The sequence below is a fragment of the Oncorhynchus keta genome, chromosome 32, assembly GCF_023373465.1.
Source record: "Oncorhynchus keta strain PuntledgeMale-10-30-2019 chromosome 32, Oket_V2, whole genome shotgun sequence".
Taxonomy (NCBI): Eukaryota; Metazoa; Chordata; class Actinopteri; order Salmoniformes; family Salmonidae; genus Oncorhynchus; species Oncorhynchus keta.
Window position 1 is genome coordinate 15,003,787 of NC_068452.1, and position 18,731 is coordinate 15,022,517.

Below are 18,731 nucleotides of genomic sequence, written 5' to 3' on the forward strand. Positions count from 1 at the left end.
TTCATCGCCAGCTGCCTTCTCAGGGTGTCCTCTGATGAATCTGAAATATATTGTGGGGTTCACTTAGTTGTCCAGCTTGTTGCCCTTGTTCACACTCTAGGAGGCAGTGGCGGGTCACATACCCAGAGCCTGAATACTCAGACAGGTTGAGGTCGACCCACCTAATACAAATAACATGGAAATTGGGGAGATATTATTACTGAAGGTGTGAGAAAAAGTGATTCCTTACTCAAAAAACAACCCTCATGCATCTATACCTTCCATGTCTGCCAATCTAAAGGGTCTGGATAAGTGTAAGTAAGCCCTTACTATGCTCAACGTTTTGCATTTGTATTTATTTTGGATCCAAAGCAGCAGCTACTCCACTTTCAACCAGGAGAGATTGACATGCATATTACTAATATTAGCTTTCTGTGTACATCCAAGGGCCAGCCATGCTGCCCTATTCTGAGCCAATTGCAATTTTCCTAACTCCTTTTTTATGGCACCTGACCACACGACTGAACAGTAGTCAAGGTGCGACAAAACTAGGGCCAGTAGGACCTGCCTTGTTGATAGTGTTGTTAAGAAGGCAGAGCATCGCTTTATTATAGACAGACATCTTCCCATCTTAGCTACTACTGCATCAATATGTTTTGACCATGACAGTTTACAATCTAGGGTTACTCCAAGCAGTTTAGTCATCTCAACTTGCTCAATTTCCACATTATTTATTACAATATTTAGTTGATGTTTTATGGTTTAGTGAGTGTTTTTTTCCAAATACAATGCGTTTAGTTTTAGAAATATTTAGGGATAACTTATTCCTTGCCACCCACTCTGAAACTAACTGCAGCCCTTTGTTGAGTGTTGCAGTCATTTCAGTCGCTGTAGTAGCTGATGTGTATAGTGTTGAGTCATCCGCATACATAGACACTAGCTTAACTCAAAGTCAGTGGCATGTCATTAGTCAAAATTGAAAAAAGCAAGGGGCCAAACAGCTGCCCTGGTGAATTCCTGATTCTAATTGGATTATATTTGAGAGGCTTCCATTAAAGAACACCCTCCGTGTTAAGTTAGACAAGTAACAAGTAACTTTATCCACATTATTGCAGGGGGTGTAAAGCCATAACACATACATTTATCCAGCAGCAGACTATCATCAATAATGTAAAAAGCTGCACTGAAGTCTAACAAGACAGCCCCCACAATAATTTTATCAGCAATTTCTCATTTGTGTAAGTGCTGTGCTTGTTGAGTAAGTGCTGTGCTTGTTCCCCATAAGCATGCTGAAGTTCTGTTGTCAAGTTGTTTACTGTGAAATAGCATTGTATCTGGTCAAACACAATTTTTTCCAGAAGTTTACTAAGGTTTGGTAATAGGCTGATTGGTTGGCTATTTGAGCCAGTAAAGGGGGCTTTACTATTCTTGGGTAGCAGAATGACTTTAGCTTCCGTCCAGGCCTGAGGGCACACACTCTCAGTACCGTGCAGTATCGAAGAGCCCTGCTCGATCATCCTATTTTTCCAACTTAATTTAGGAAAATAAGAGCAATCCGAAATTCCCTTTTGATACTGTCACAAAGCTAACTAAAAAGCAGCATTCCCCAAGAGAGGATGGTTTTCACTTCAGCAGTAATAAATTCATGAACTTCTTTGAGGAAAAGATCATGATTATTAGAAAGCAAATTACGGACTCCTCTTTAAATCTGCGTATTCCTTCAAAGCTCAGTTGTCCTGAGTCTGCACAACTCTGCCAGGACCTAGGATCAAGAGAGACACTCAAGTGTTTTAGTACTATATCTCTTGACACAATGATGAAAATAATCATGGCCTCTAAACCTTCAAGCTGCATACTGGACCCTATTCCAACTAAACTACTGAAAGAGCTGCTTCCTGTGCTTGGCCCTACATCGGATATGTACCAAACTCACTAAAAGTGGCAGTAATAAAGCCTCTCTTAAAAAAGCCAAACCTTGACCCAGAAAATATAAAAAAACTATCAGCCTATATCGAGTCTTCCATTCCTCTCAAAATGTTTTGAAAAGGCAGTTGAGCAGCAACTCACTGCCTTCCTGAAGACAAACAATGTATACGAAATGCTTCAGTCTGGTTTTAGACCCCATCATAGCACTGAGACTGCACTTGTGAAGGTGGTAAATGACATTTTAATGGCATCAGACCGAGTTTCTGCATCGGTCCTCGTGCTCCAAGACCTTAGTGCTGCTTTTGATACCATTGATCACCACATTCTTTTGGAGAGATTGGAAACCCAAATTGGTCTATACGGACAAGTGCTGGCCTGGTTTAGATCTTATCTGTCGGAAAGATATCAGTTTGTCTCTGTGAAGGGTTTGTCCTCTGACAAATCAACTGTAAATTTCGGTGTTCCTCAAGGTTCCGTTTTAGGACCACTATTGTTTTCACAATATATTTTACCTCTTGGGGATGTCATTCGAAAACATAATGTTAACTTTCACTGCTATGCGGATGACACACAGCTGTACATTTCAATGAAACATGGTGAAGCCCCAAAATTGCCCTCGCTAGAAGCATGTGTTTCAGACATAAGGAAGTGGATGGCTGCAAACTTTCTACTTTTAAGCTCGGACAAAACAGAGATGCTTGTTCTAGGTCCCAAGAAACAAAGAGATCTTCTGTTGAATCTGACAATTAATCTAAATGGTTGTACAGTCGTCTCAAATAGAACTGTGAAGGACCTCGGCGTTACTCTGGACCCTGATCTCTCTTTTGAAGAACATATCAAGACTGTTTCAAGGACAGATTTTTTCCCATCTACGTAACATTGCAAAAATCAGAAACTTTCTGTCCAAAAATGATACAGAAAAATGCATCCATGCTTTTGTCACTTCTAGGTTAGACTACTGCAATGCTCTACTTTCCAGCTACCCGGATAAAGCATTAAATAAACTTCAGTTAGTGCTAAATATGGCTGCCAGAATCCTGACTAGAACCAAAATATTTGATCATATTACTCCAGTGCTAGCCTCCCTACACTGGCTTCCTGTCAAGGCAAGGGCTGATTTCAAGGTTTTTCTGCTAACCTACAAAGCATTACATGGGCTTGCTCCTACCTATCACTCTGATTTGGTCCTGCCGTACATACCTACACGTACGCTACGGTCACAAGACGCAGGCCTCCTAATTGTCCCTAGAATTTCTAAGCAAACAGCTGGAGGCAGGGCTTTCTCCTATAGAGCTCCGTTTTTATGGAATGGTCTGCCTACCCATTCGAGAGACGCAAACTCGGTCTCAACCTTTAAGTCTTTACTGAAGACTCATCTCTTAAGTGGGTCATATGATTGAGTGTAGTCTGGCCCAGGAGTGTGAAGGTGAATGGAAAGGCTCTGGAGCAACGAACCGCCCTTGCTGTCTCTGCCTGGCCGGTTCCCCTCTTTCCACTGGGATTCTCTGCCTCTAACCCTATTACAGGGGCTGAGTCACTGGCTTACTAGGGCTCTTTCATACCGTTCCTAGGAGGGGTGCGTCACTTGAGTGGGTTGAGTCACTGATGTGATCTTCCTGTCTGGGTTGGCACCCTCCCTTGGGTTGTGCCGTGGCGGAGATCTTTTCAGGATGGTAATTTGGTGGTTGAAGATATCCTTCTAGTGATGTGGGGGCTGTGCTTTGGCAAAGTGGGTGGGGGGGTTTTCCTTCCTGTTTGGCCCTGTCCGGGGTTGTCATCGGATGGGGCCACAGTGTCTCCTGACCCCTTCTGTCTCAGCATCCAGTATTTATGCTGCAGTAGTTTATGTGTCGGGGAGCTAGGGTCAGTTTGTTATATCTGGAGTACTTCTCCTGTCCTATCCGGTGTCCTGTATGAATTTAAGTATGCTCTCTCTAATTCTCTATTTCTCTCTTTCTTTCTCTCTCGGAGGACCTGAGCCCTAGGACCTTGCCTCAGGACTACCTGACATGATGACTCCTTGCTGTCCCCAGTCCATCTGGCCGTGCTGCTGCTCCAGTTTCAACTGTTCTGCCTGTGATTATTATTATTTGACCATGCTGGTCATTTATGAACATTTGAACATCTTGGCCATGTTCTGTTATAATCTGGCCACCCCACATAGCCTGGTTCCTCTCTAGGTTTCTTCCTAGGTTTTGGCCTTTCTAGGGAGTTTTTCCTAGCCACCGTGCTTCTAAACCTGCATTGCTTGCTGTTTGGGATTTTAGGCTGGGTTTCTGTACAGCACTTTGAGATATCAGCTGATGTACGCAGGGCTATATAAATAAATTTGATTTGATTTGATTAATTAACGTAGTTGGCAATATCAGTGGTCTTTGTGATGAATGAGCCATCTGATTCAATGAATGAAGGAGCCGAGTTGGCTTTTTTCCCCAAACATTTCATTTCAGGTGCCCCAAAGCTTTTTACTATCATTCGTTAAATAATTTATCTTTGTTTCATAGCGTAGTTTCTTTTTATTTTGTTTTGTCACATGATTTCTTAATTTGCAGTATGTTCCTCTGATACACTATATTAGGCCCAGGCTTTGGAGCTTTGGTTTTCCTAGATATGGCTATTATTTTGTGATCACTACATCTTATGGACTTGGATACTGCTTTAAAGCAAATATTTGCAGCGTTAGTAAAGATGTGATCAATACATGTTGATGATTTAATTCCTGTGCTGTTTGTAACTACCCTGGTAGGTTGACTGACAACCTGATCCAGGTTGCAGGCACTGGTTACAGTTTGAAGAGTGGGCAGCTTGATGATAGCCAGTCAATATTTAAATCACCCAGAAAATATACTTCTCTGTTGATATCACATACATTATCAAGCATTTCACACATATTATCCAGATACTGACTGTTAGCACTTGGTGGTATATAGCAGCTTCCCACAAGAATGGGCTTTAGGTGAGGCAGATGAACCTGTAGCCATATTACTTCAAGAGTATTTAACATTAGATCGTCGCTAAACTTTACAGGAATATGGTTCTGAATATAGACCACAACACTGCCTCCGTTGGCATTTCTGTCTTTTCGGTAGATGTTATAACCATGTATTTCTACCACTGTATCATCAAAGATATTATCTAAGTGAGTTTCAGAGATAGTCAGAATATGAATGTCATCTGTTACAAGCAAGTTATTGACTTCATGGACCTTGTTTCTTCGGCTACATATGTTAATATGGGCTATTTGTAGCACTTTTCTGAGTTGCTTGATTGTTTTTAATGCTTTTACTAGGAAGCTTATCAGAGGTATACTTACTCATGTTATTTACAATGGAGCTGATATTGCAGGATGAGCTGCATAAAGTGGTCTTCCTACTATTGCACACTGCCTCAGTGCTAACAGTGTAACTCTGGTTTATAGGCTCATGATTACTGCTTACAATAGCTGTAGGATAAACATATGTATTCGGTGCAATTAGGGGTACATAAATTCAATTACTTTCATTGTGGTTGCCAATGCCCCAAATATCATGTACATTTGATGCAGCATTATGATGACTCATTGTCACAATGGTAGGGATTAACTGAGCTGGTTTTGGATCATTTATGGGACTAGTGTTTAGAGTGTTGGGCCAGTAATCGCAAGGTTGCTAGATCGAATCCTTGAGCTGACAAGGTAAAAATCTGTCGTTCTGCCCCTGAACAAGGCAGTTAACTCACTGTTCCTAGGCCATCATTGTAAATAAGAATTTGTTCTTAACTGATTTGCCTAGTTAAATAAAAAAATAAAAAACATTTACTAATAATTGTTTCAACCAAGCCTTGAATGCGTGGACAGGAGCCAAGATGATTTGGATGGACTCTGTCATTCCGACAGAGTATCTTCTGTTTCCAGAAGTTATCAATAAAAGTGACTCTAGCAAGTCTTTTAACAAGATGTGTAATGCCAGCAGTCCGCTGAATCTTTCACACCCGCGGCCCAACGATGGTACTGGACCTGAAATTATTGGCCATTTTTTTGCCTTGGGGACCGAGTTTCTCACTTTGATGACAGCAGGTGTTGTTGAATGGGCCGATCTCTCAGCGAGCCACATGGCTGGGAGCTCCGAGGATCCGAACATGAGGTAGAGGCCACTGGAGAGGGAGACAGAGCCGAGGACGAAGACACTGGGTTTGTGCCCATAGGCGACGTTGTTGCCGGTGATGTCTGGTGAGGACCTGCCTTACAACAGGCCTACAAGCCCTCAGTCCAGCCTCTTTCAGCCTATTGCGGACTGTCTGAGCACTGATGGAGGGATTGTGCATTCCTGGTGTAACTTGGGCAGTTGTTGTTGCCATCCTGTACCTGTCCCGCAGGTGTGATGTTCGAATGTACCGATCCTGTGCAGGTGTTGTTACACGTGGTCTGCCACTGCGAGGTCAATCAGCTGTCCGTCCTGTCTCCCTGTAGCGCTGCCTTAGGCATCTCACAGGACGGACATTGCAATTGATTGCCCTGGCCACATCTGCAGTCCTCATGCCTCCTTGCAACATGCCTAAGGCACATTCACGCAGATGAGCAGGGACACTGGGCATCTTTCTTTTTGCGTTTTTCAGAGTCAGTACAAAGGCCTCTTTTAGTGTCCTAAGTTTTCATAACTGTGACCTTAATTGTCTACCGTCTGTAAGCTGTTAGTGTCTTAACAACCGTTCCACAGGTGGATGTTCATGAATTGTTTATGGTTCATTGAACAAGCATGGGAAACAGTGTTTAAACCCTTTACAATGAAGATCTGTGAAGTTACTTGGATTTCTATGAATTATCTTTTTTAAGACAGGGTCTTGAAAAAAGGACGTTTCTTTTTTTTGCTGAGTTCAGATGGGGGATTTTATCTCATTTTACTCCACTGAGCAACAATTGTCATATCTTTATCCTAAATGGTACCCTATTCCCCATGTCGTGCACTATATAGGGAATAGGGTGCCATTTGGGACAAATATACAGTTTTAAGGCAAAGCCTCTTATTTATGATAAGTTAGCGAACCTTACAAACTGACAGTCTATGTTTATACATGTAGTCGTCCAGGACTCCAGACAAGAGGAATCGAGGAGAGTTTACAGATTCAACTACAAGCTCCCTTGCACTCTAGAGTTGGTGACAACACCATATTTCTGTACCACCCTCCATGCTCACCTTGGAGATTCCTCTGTAAAGGAGCCATCAAGCAAGAAAACTTTGCAGAAAAATCAACAGTAACTCGTGACACATTTCCCAGCTCATCCAAGAAGTAGGGAGACAGAGAAGTTGTGCATCCAGAAGTGTTTCCCGAGCACTGTGCGGGTATGCAGGCAAGCTGCCAACCGCCTACTATCCTCCATAGTCCCGTTTCCAGAGGCACCTATACAATTTGACTTACTAGAGGGCAGAGACAGTAGATGACGACATACAGGGTTGTGTTCATTAGAGCACACCATTTTACAATGATTTCATGGATGATTTCAGCTAGTACCTGCCAGATTCGAAACATTTTCTCCCAACTGAACACGACTCAGCAATAAAATGACATGTCACAGCATGGTCCAAATCACAACACAGGGGCTTTGTGACATCATACTGTTTCTAGACCAGACTCATATTCTAGACCAGGTCATATTCCAAAGTAAGTCATCACAAAACAACATTTAACATTTAACATTTAAGTCATTTAGCAGACGCTCTTATCCAGAGCGACTTACAAATTGGTGCATTCACCTTATGACATCCAGTGGAACAGCCACTTTTACAATAGTGCATCTAAATCTTTTAAGGGGGGTGAGAAGGATTACTTTATCCTATCCTAGGTATTCCTTAAAGAGGTGGGGTTTCAGGTGTCTCCGGAAGGTGGTGATTGACTCCGCTGTCCTGGCGTCGTGACCCCCACCATTGGGGGGCCAGAGCAGCGAACAGTTTTGACTGGGCTGAGCGGGAACTGTACTTCCTCAGTGGTAGGGAGGCGAGCAGGCCAGAGGTGGATGAACGCAGTGCCCTTGTTTGGGTGTAGGGCCTGATCAGAGCCTGGAGGTACTGAGGTGCCGTTCCCCTCACAGCTCCGTAGGCAAGCACCATGGTCTTGTAGCGGATGCGAGCTTCAACTGGAAGCCAGTGGAGAGAGCGGAGGAGCGGGGTGACGTGAGAGAACTTGGGAAGGTTGAACACCAGACGGGCTGCGGCGTTCTGGATGAGTTGTAGAGGTTTAATGGCACAGGCAGGGAGCCCAGCCAACAGCGAGTTGCAGTAATCCAGACGGGAGATGACAAGTGCCTGGATTAGGACCTGCGCCGCTTCCTGTGTGAGGCAGGGTCGTACTCTGCGGATGTTGTAGAGCATGAACCTACAGGAACGGGCCACCGCCTTGATGTTAGTTGAGAACGACAGGGTGTTGTCCAGGATCACGCCAAGGTTCTTAGCGCTCTGGGAGGAGGACACAATGGAGTTGTCAACCGTGATGGCGAGATCATGGAACGGGCAGTCCTTCCCCGGGAGGAAGAGCAGCTCCGTCTTGCCGAGGTTCAGCTTGAGGTGGTGATCCGTCATCCACACTGATATGTCTGCCAGACATGCAGAGATGCGATTCGCCACCTGGTCATCAGAAGGGGGAAAGGAGAAGATTAATTGTGTGTCGTCTGCATAGCAATGATAGGAGAGACCATGTGAGGTTATGACAGAGCCAAGTGACTTGGTGTATAGCGAGAATAGGAGAGGGCCTAGAACAGAGCCCTGGGGGACACCAGTGGTGAGAGCGCGTGGTGAGGAGACAGATTCTCGCCACGCCACCTGGTAGGAGCGACCTGTCAGGTAGGACGCAATCCAAGCGTGGGCCGCGCCGGAGATGCCCAACTCGGAGAGGGTGGAGAGGAGGATCTGATGGTTCACAGTATCGAAGGCAGCCGATAGGTCTAGAAGGATGAGAGCAGAGGAGAGAGACAAAACAAACTGAAGAGGTTCAACAAAGAGATATTTAAACTTTAATTATTAAGGACAGAGTTGAAAACATACATTTACAAAAGACACATATTCTAAATCATAAAAAATAAATAGCATTCCAAGCCATATGATTCCGTCCTCATATTTCATTCACACATCTTTTGAGACAATCACACACACAAGGTTTACCATCACAGAGCAGATCATCGACAGTCAAGTCGTGGTTTACTGCAGTGAAATAAAGCATTTAAAAAAAAGCTTTTCAGTTCAAAGGGGTAACTTTAAGGTCCCCCTCCAGCACAACCTCCCAAAGGGTGTATAGTTTATAGTATAGCCTACATGCTCCACGACATCCAAAATCCTCCAAACCCAAATGGCACCCTTTTTCCTATAAAGTGCACTACGTTTTACCATAGCCTTATGGGCCATGGTCAACGTAGCATACTAAATAGGTAATGGGGTGCCTTTTGTGACAGAGAACATTTTTTATTTTACCATTATTTATACAGGTTCTCTCTCATTGAGATAATCTGTTTTCCAAGAGATATAGTCCAATAGCAGCAGGGGGAACAACTTTTCAGACAAAACAACTTAAACACTACATTAAACAAAACTATAAACACACATACAGTACAACAATTACATATTACATTAAAAACACAAACATCTTGACTAAAAACAGCTGGCCTAAAAACAATTACACTCTTCTATGATATATACATCGAACAAGTGTTTAAACTCCACCAACAAAACTAGATCATCACATTTTAAAATGTTCAGGAGAGAATTCCAGGACCACGGTGCTAAGTATAACTAAAACTATTTCTACCATGACCTGTCCTAATTTTTGGTACTGTTAAAAGCAAATCAGAATGGGACCGTAATTGATATTTATTTACTGACCTGACTAGAAAAGAACAGAGGTAAAATGGCATTTTACCCAATATGGCCTTATAAATCAGTGTATACCACTGTTTAAGACTTACGCAAGGTCAATGACGACCAGCCAACAGCGCTGTAGAGATCACAATGATGTGTTAGACGTTTCTGATTTGTAATGAACCTGTGGGCTGCATGATACACTGAATCAAGTGCTCTCAGGTTAGTGGCTGAGGCCTGCATATATATAACATCACTAAAATCAAAAACCGACAGTAACGTACATCGTACCAGCTCCTTCATGGCCTCAAAAGAAAAACGAGCCTTATGCCGGTAATAAAATATAACATTTTCAGCTTTAGCTTCCTTATCAAGTTCTCTTACATGCACAGTTGAAGCTCAGCTTATCATCAACCCACACACCCAAATATTTGTACACTAACTTGCTCTATAGTATGTCCAGCCAACATACTTGTGACCGCTCTTTCCTGTGCATTTCTGAACATAACGCGACAAACAAACGGAGGTATTTTGGATATAAAAATATTATTTATAGAACAAACAGAACATTTGTTGTGTAACTGGGAGTCTCGTGAGTGAAAATATCCGAAGATCAAAGGTAAACGATTAATTTCATTGCTTTTCTGATTTTTGTGACCGAGCTACCTGATGCTAAGTGTACTTAATGTTTTATCGCACGAAACATCTGACACGACAGGTGGATTAACAAAAGGCTAAACTGTGTTTTCCTATATTGCACTTGTGATTTCATGAATATAAATATTTATAGTAATATTCATTGTATGTAGCGCTATGCTATTCAGCGGTTGTTGATGACACTTATCCTGATAGGGGGATTGCAGCCATAACAAGTTAAATGGATATTCTACTCAAAATAGTATGTTAAATTGTATTGGGAGTGGGATATTCCTTTAATCTCAAATCTTTACCCTCCAAAAGTATCACTATTAGTAGGCATTGATATTCGTCATACTTCATTGTTCCTAACTTATGAGAAAATGTGTTACTTTTATTTCTTATTCATGGGGGGTATTTTTTTTTAAATGCATTGTTGGTTAAACAACCTCTTTGGGCTAGGGGGCAGTATTTTCACGTCCGGATGAAAAGCGTGCCCAGAGTAAACTGCCTGCTACTCAGGCCCAGAAGCTAGGATATGCATATTAGTAGATTTGGATAGAAAACACTGAAGTTTCTAAAACTGTTTGAATGAGGTCTGTGAGTATAACAGAATTCATATGGCAGGCGAAAAACCTGAGAAAAATCCAACCAGGAAGTGGGAAATCTGAGGTTGGTTAGTTTTCAAGTGATTGCCTATCCAATATCCAGTGTAAATGGGGTCAGATTGGACTTCCTAAGGCTTCCATTAGTTGTCAACAGTCTTTAGAAAGTTGTTTCATGCTTCTATTGTGAAAGGGGAGAGAATAAGACCATTCGGAGTAAGTGGCTCAGCTGAAAGCCATGAGTTGTTTATCGTGCGTGGCCGTGAGCTCCATTCCCTTTCCTTTCTAATGACAACGGAATTGTCCATTTGGAATATTATTGAAGATTTATGATAAAAAAAACATCCTAAAAATTGATTATATACATTGTTTGAGATGTTTCTACGAACTTTAATGGAACTTTGACTTTGTCTGGACTTAATGCCTACACTTTGTGCATTTGGATTTGTGAACTAAACGTGCAAACAAAAAAGGAGGTATTTGGACATAAAGATGTACTTTATCTAACATTTATTGTGGAACTGGGATTCCTGGAAGTGCATTTCGATGAAGATCATCAAAGGTAAGTGAATATTTATAACGCTATTTCTGACTTTAGTTGACTCCACAACTTGGCAGATATCTATATGGCTTGTTTTGGTGGGTGAGCGCTGTACTCTGATTATTGCATGGTATGCTTTTGCCGTAAAGCTTTTTTGAAATCTGTCACAGCGGTTGCTTTAAGGAGAAGTGTATCTTTAATCCTATGTATAACACTTGTATCTTTCATCAAAGTTTATGATGAGTATTTCTGTAAATTGATGTGGCTCTCTGCAAATTCACCGGATGTTTGAGGCAAAACATTACTGAACATTTACGCGCCAATGTAAACTAAGATTTTTGGATATAAATCTGAACTTTATCAAACAAAACATACATGTATTGTGTAACATGAAGTCCTGTGAGTGTCATCTGATGAAGATGGCCAAAGGTTAGTGATAAATCTTCTCTCTATTTCTGCTTTTTGTGACTCCTCTCTTCGGCTGGAAAATGGTTGTATGTTTTTTTGTGACTAGGCACTGACCTAACATAATCGCATGGTATGCTTTTGCTATAAAGCCTTTTTGAAATTGGACACTGTGGTTGGATTAACAAGAAGTTTATCTTTAAAATGGTGTATAATAATTGTATGCTTGGGGAATTTTAATTATGAGATTTCTGTTGTTTGAATTTGGCGCCCTGCCATTTTACTGGCCGTTGTCAAATCAATTTGGGATTTGATCCCTAAGACGTTTTAAGGGCTTGTAAAGCATTTCACTGTAAGGTCTACACCAGTTGTATCCGGCACATGTAACAAATAAAATGTGAATTGATATGTTGGCATGATAACATGACATTATTCACACACTCACATGCATCTTCTCATCAGGTGGGAAAATCTCCATCTGAAGCTTGTAGAAAAGATCACCATGAAAGAGGAAAGTCAAGTTTAACATTGATGAACATCAGATAAAAACTACTTATGACATGGTCACACAAAATGTCAGAATTTGCTTTAGTTTGTCAGAGAGTACTTTCAACATTTTCAGACTGTCTACACAATATAATAATGTGTAGCCTAAACAAAGTTTAAAGTACTGAAATAATGAACCAGAGCCTAATAACCCGTTGGACTGTATTATGTATTAGCCTCAACAATTGTTATGCATGTAGCAACTGTTGTCTCCGGCTGAAGCAACCTTAGTTCTATGTACTTTTAATCATGAAATAAAATAAATGAATCAAATCAACCAATCAATCAAGATAAGACAACACTAACCTTCCTCTTCACAATATATTCTTCAAAATACTCTGCTTGGTTGGAGATCCAGAACATGGTCACAGGGAAGGACAGATACTGCATCATCTGACTACAAAAAAATGCAGACACAATAAACTACTATTTCAAATCACTACCATCTCTTTGTTAGACATGTTACATGAGTCAATATAATAGATAACTACATTGATGTGTGTATCAGTGAGCATGAATGTCATCAGTCAACAATCAGGCAGTTGGTGCTTTAAAGATAACTGGAACCTCAGAGGAAAAAAATGACGTCAGTGATCTTCAAGTCGGAACTCTAGAAAGATGCCATTGTTTCCATCTTGGAATTCCGAGTTGTATGCTGCTTCAAAGCGATTTTTCCCCAGTAGGAGCTCCCACCCCCCAAGTACTATTTTACTGGGTGTACTAACCGGCTTCAAAAAACACAGACCACGTGTAACCATGCCAGTCCAGGACCTCCACACCCGGCTTCTTCACCTGCAGGATCCTCGGAGACCAGACACCGAGACAGCAGATGAAACTGTGGGTTGGCACAACTGAAGTATTTCTGCACAAACTGTCAAAACCCATCTCAGGGAATGTAATCTGCATGCTCTTCGTCATCACCATATTCTTGCCCTGACCGCAGTTCGGCGTCCAACTTCAGGGGGTTAATGCAGTTCCATTTACCGCAGTCACGGCTACCAGACGGCACTCAACTTCCTGCTGCAAATGCTCACCTTCGATGGCAACTTGCATGCTGGAGAAGTGTGCACCTCATGGATATATCCCGGTTTCAACTGAACTGGGCAGATAGCATATATGGCGTCACGTGGGCGAGCAATTTGCTGATGTCAACAATGTGTACAGTATGCCCCATGGTGGCAGTGGGGTTATGATATGTGTGGGCAGGCATAAGCTACGGACAACAAACACAATTGCATTTTAATCAATGGTAATTTGAATGCACAGAGATACCGTGATGAGATCCTGAGGCCCATTGTGATGCCATTTATCCACCACCATGTTTCAGCATGATATTTCACAGCCCCATGTCTCAAGGATCTCTACACAGTTTCTGGAAGCTGAAAATGTCCCAGTTCTTCCATGGCCTGCATACTCACCAGACATGTCACCCATTGAGCCTGTTTAGGATGCTCTGGATCGACATGTATGATGGCATGTTTCACAATCAACAGCCTGATCAAGTCTATAAGAAGGCGATGTCGTGCTGCATGAGGCAAATAGTGTTCACAACAGATACTGACTGGTTCTTATCCACACCCCTACCTTTATTTTATATGTATCTGTGACCAACAGTTCCATATCTGTATTAGCAGTCATGTGAAATCCATAGATTTGGGCCTAATGTGTCAATCGACAGATTTCCTTATATTAACTGTAACTCTGTAAAATCTTTGAAATTGTTGGATGTTGCATTTACATTTTTGTTCAGTGTATATATGGAGGACACAGGTATCTGGATTGTTTTTCTAATTTGAAATATATATTTTGTACACAATAAAGAAAATAATTTACGGGTCACTATCTTATGTTGATCTGACTGAGTTCTAATCGTGCCTGCCTGTTTGCAAATGAGTGGAATCATGAACAGTGTTTTGTTCATTATTTTCGGCTGTGTCCCCCAGATTTGCCTTTAAGCAGCACATTCACAACTCTCTGGAATGGCTAATTCCGCCCTCTCGCGTGTTGGGGAATAATCAGAATTAGTTGGTAACATAGGTAAGATGTTTTATATTCATCATATGTTTGTAAGTTACTTCCCATCAGAATGTTTTTGTATAATACTGTGGCGGGGTTTGCAGTCATCTGGTCTCTGTCAAGACTAAGTTACGTGGGCCGGAGAGAGGGGAGAGGTAAAGCGTGGATCTCTTGGCTCCACAATGTCTGTGTGCCAGTAAATGTGTCTCTGTGATCTTGTCAAGATAGGATGGATTTGAAATATGCCTGTTGATATGGAGGATTTGTTTATGGTTCTGAGTTTGAGAAAATAACATAGTTTAGGAGACAAAGCTGAACGATAAATTGTGCCTATGCTGTCTGGCTATGTGTGTCTTTGCTATAAAGGATCTCAGTTGCAATGTGTAAGGGACTCTCAGAGAATTCATTGATAGACACTGAATTCATCTGAGAGTCACAGGGTTGTGATGGAGCTCATATAATTAAAGATGGACTTTGTGATAACTAACTCTGACTTGTGTGTGGTTGTTAGAGGAATTCTAAATTCCTATATGTTTTGTAGCCAAAACCAAATTCACACTCTTATCTATTTCATAATAAGTTGTAAGTTTATCATTTTGCATGAAATAGCAAGAGACCAGTCTTAAAAACAAGTTCAGCATTTATTCTTGATGAGTACTGACCCAAAATACAAATAACATTACATTTTAAAGAGAGAACATAAAATGACGTCATCAGTTTCTCACACCCTCTCCAATCCACACAATAGTGTCTTCAGGTCTGGAAATTTCTTCTATTCCCCTCATAAAACAAACATTCCAATCTGTCTAAAATATATACTTTTCTCCACTAATGGAACATCAAACAATAAAATGACGTCATCAGTTTCTCACACCCTCTCCAATCCACACAATAGTGTCTTCAGGTCTGGAAATTTCTTCTATTCCCCTCATAAAACAAACATTCCAATCTGTCTAAAATATATACTTTTCTCCACTAATGGAACATCAAACAAACATTCTCATCTGTCTGAAAAGATATATGCCCTCCTTTCTCCCTTAAACCCGCAAGGTACAGACAATTAATTTGTTTTACCTACAGAACCCATACATGTAATACCATAACATAATAGTATTAAAATAAATGGTTCTAATTTAAATGTATACATAATTAATCATTTCAACCATCATTTCCTCCATTTCCTCCAACAGTGGTTTGCTCTCATGATTTGGTAAATACAGGAAATTTCCACGACACGCGGCACAGGCCAATGGCCTGACGCCTCGATCACACTGATAGCGTCAATGCATTTTGGCACACCAGAAGTACATTAATTTCCAATCGAACACTGTGTTCACGTTGGAGAGGCAGTTCCTGTGCATTCTGTGTGGTGCATTAGATGTAAGAACGTACGCATCAAAATGTATGCGTAGACGGCTTGACAGAAATGGTAGCAGAAGGTGAATGTTGAACTTTTGTTGCACACATATCCAGATGATGCTGCGGACCATTTTGCGCAATAACGCTATCGGTGTGATCGAGTCGTGAAGCAAACTACCCCAGCACACAGTAAGCTCAATTAGACAACTTGAGATGCTGCTGACAGTGTTTACGAGATGCCGGACAAAATACATTCCCCAAAAGAAACAAAAACATACTGAGAATGAGTGCAAAACTGGTAAATAGTCACTTTGATTATATATACACTGCTCAATAAAATAAAGGGAACACTAAAATAACACATCCTAGATTTGAATGAATGAAATATTCTTATTAAATACTTTTTTCTTTACATAGTTGAATGTGCTGACAACAAAATCAAACAAAAATTATCAATGGAAATCAAATTTATCAACCCATGGAGGTCTGGATTTGGAGTCACACTCAAAATTACAGTGGAAAACCACACTATAGGCTGATCCAACTTTGATGTAATGTCCTTAAAAACAAGTCAAAATGAGGCTCAGTAGTGTGTGTGGCCTCCACGTGCCTGTATGACCTCCCTACAACACCTGAGCATGCTCCTGATGAGGTGGCGGATGGTCTCCTGAGGGATCTCCTCCCAGACCTGGACCAAAGCATCCGCCAACTCCTGGACAGTCTGTGGTGCAATGTAGCGTTGGTGGATGGAGCGAGACATGATGTCCCAGATGTGCTCAATTGGATTCAGGTCTGGGGAATGGGCGGGCCAGTCCATAGCATCAATGCCTTCCTCTTGCAAGAACTGCTGACACACTCCAGCCACATGAGGTCTAGCATTGTAATTGCATTAGGAGGAACCCAGGGCCAACCGCACCAGCATATGGTCTCACAAGGGGTCTGAGGATCTCATCTCGGTACCTAATGGCAGGCAGGCTACTTCTGGCGAGCTCATGGAGGGCTGTGCGGCCCCGCAAAGAAATGCCACCCCACACCATGACTGACCCACCGCCAAACCGGTCATGCTGGAGAATGTTGCAGGCAGCAGAATGTTCTCCACGGCGTCTCCAGACTGTCATGTCTGTCACATGTGCTCAGTGTGAACCTGCTTTCGTCTGTGAAGAGCACAGGGCGCCAGTGGCGAATTTGCCAATCTTGGTGTTCTCTGGCAAATGCCAAACGTCCTGCATGGTGTTGGGCTGTAAAGCACAACCCCCACCTGTGGACGTCGGGCGCTCATATCACCCTCGTGGAGTCTGTTTCTGACCGTTTGAGCAGACACATGCACATTTATGGCCTGCTGGAGGTCGTTTTGCAGGGCTTTGGCAGTGCTCCTCCTGCTCCTCCTTGCACAAAGGCGGAGGTAGCGGTCCTGCTGCTGGGTTGTTGCCCTCCTACGGCCTCCTCCATGTCTCCTGATGTACTGGCCTGTCTCCTGGTAGCGCCTCCACACTCTGGACACTACGCTGACAGACACAGCAAACCTTCTTGCCACAGCTCGCTTTGATGTTCCATCCTGGATGAGCTGCACTACCTGAGCCACTTGTGTGGGTTGTAGACTCCGTCTCATGCTACCACTAGAGTGAAAGCACCGCCAGCATTCAAAAAGGACCAAAACATCAGCCAGGAAGCATAGGAACTGAGAAGTGGTCTGTGGTCTCCAGTATCCAAACCCACTTGAGACACACATACATTACAAACACCTACTGAGAAGTTGGAAAACAGGGCCAGTCACAGTGTCGTGCCCATAGAGCAGTTGAGGGTTAACTTTGCTTAAGGGCACAACGGCAGGTATTGTAGTGGCCAATTGATTCAAACATGACACGACCAAGAACTTTGAATTCAATGATAGACTTTTAATACACCCATATCATAAGTCAGAGAGCCCCGCGGGACTCACAGGACCCACGGGACCCACTCCTTTTCCAGAGCCCTGGCTCCAGTATTTATCCACATATTACATATAAGCCCATCCCACATGTAAATTACGTTACATTCCAATCCGTGCGTCTTGTTTGTTCAGCCCAGTAACGCCCACATCTGCTTTCGGCAGATTACAAGACCCTTGCTGTTCCTGCACTTAGCTAAATGCATTATTTTGTTTGTGTACTATCCAGGATCAGCAGACTGTGTCTCCTCAGTTTCTAGCGTGTCCAGCTATACTAAAAATACTATACATTCCTCTATTTTACAACCCTATGTTCTGGCTCTGTAATTAACTCTGTGTCCCTTTTGTATGTGTCTTTCATCTGTTTTAGCTTTAGGGTGCCCAGCTGTTCTGGTCGCCTTCTTTTCATATGGTTGTCTATGGTCAAACAGACTTGTTTCCCCTGTGATGTGATTGATATCTGTAATCCATCAGTTGGTCCTTTGGCTGACCTCCTCCTTATACAACCTCTGACCTTTGTATGTCCAGCTGGACTAGGCGTCTATGTGTCTGCATTTTTAGTGTCCCCATACCCCCATGGCCCCCAACTGCTTCCTGCCCTATACAATAGAAAATGCATTTTACCAGAACAGGAAAGAACCCATAAGTGTAACCTTCTCTTTTGTTATCAAATCATGCACATAATCTCCCACAGTATCTAGGATACTGATTCGAACCTGTGACCCTCCGGTAACTGACCCGCCTCTCTAGACTACTGTCCGCCCTACCTGATGGTCCAGGGCCCTGTGTTGAGCACGAGGTTGGTGTAGGCCAAGCCAGCGAACAGGTCCGCAGTGGCCATGTTGGCTAGCAGGTGGGGAAGTGGAAGCGTTGGTTGATCAAGATGGCCACCATCACCATTATGTGGTGATGGTCAGGCCCAGGACCACTACCACACAGTCCCTGACACGCCAGTCTCTGTTGATGTCCTT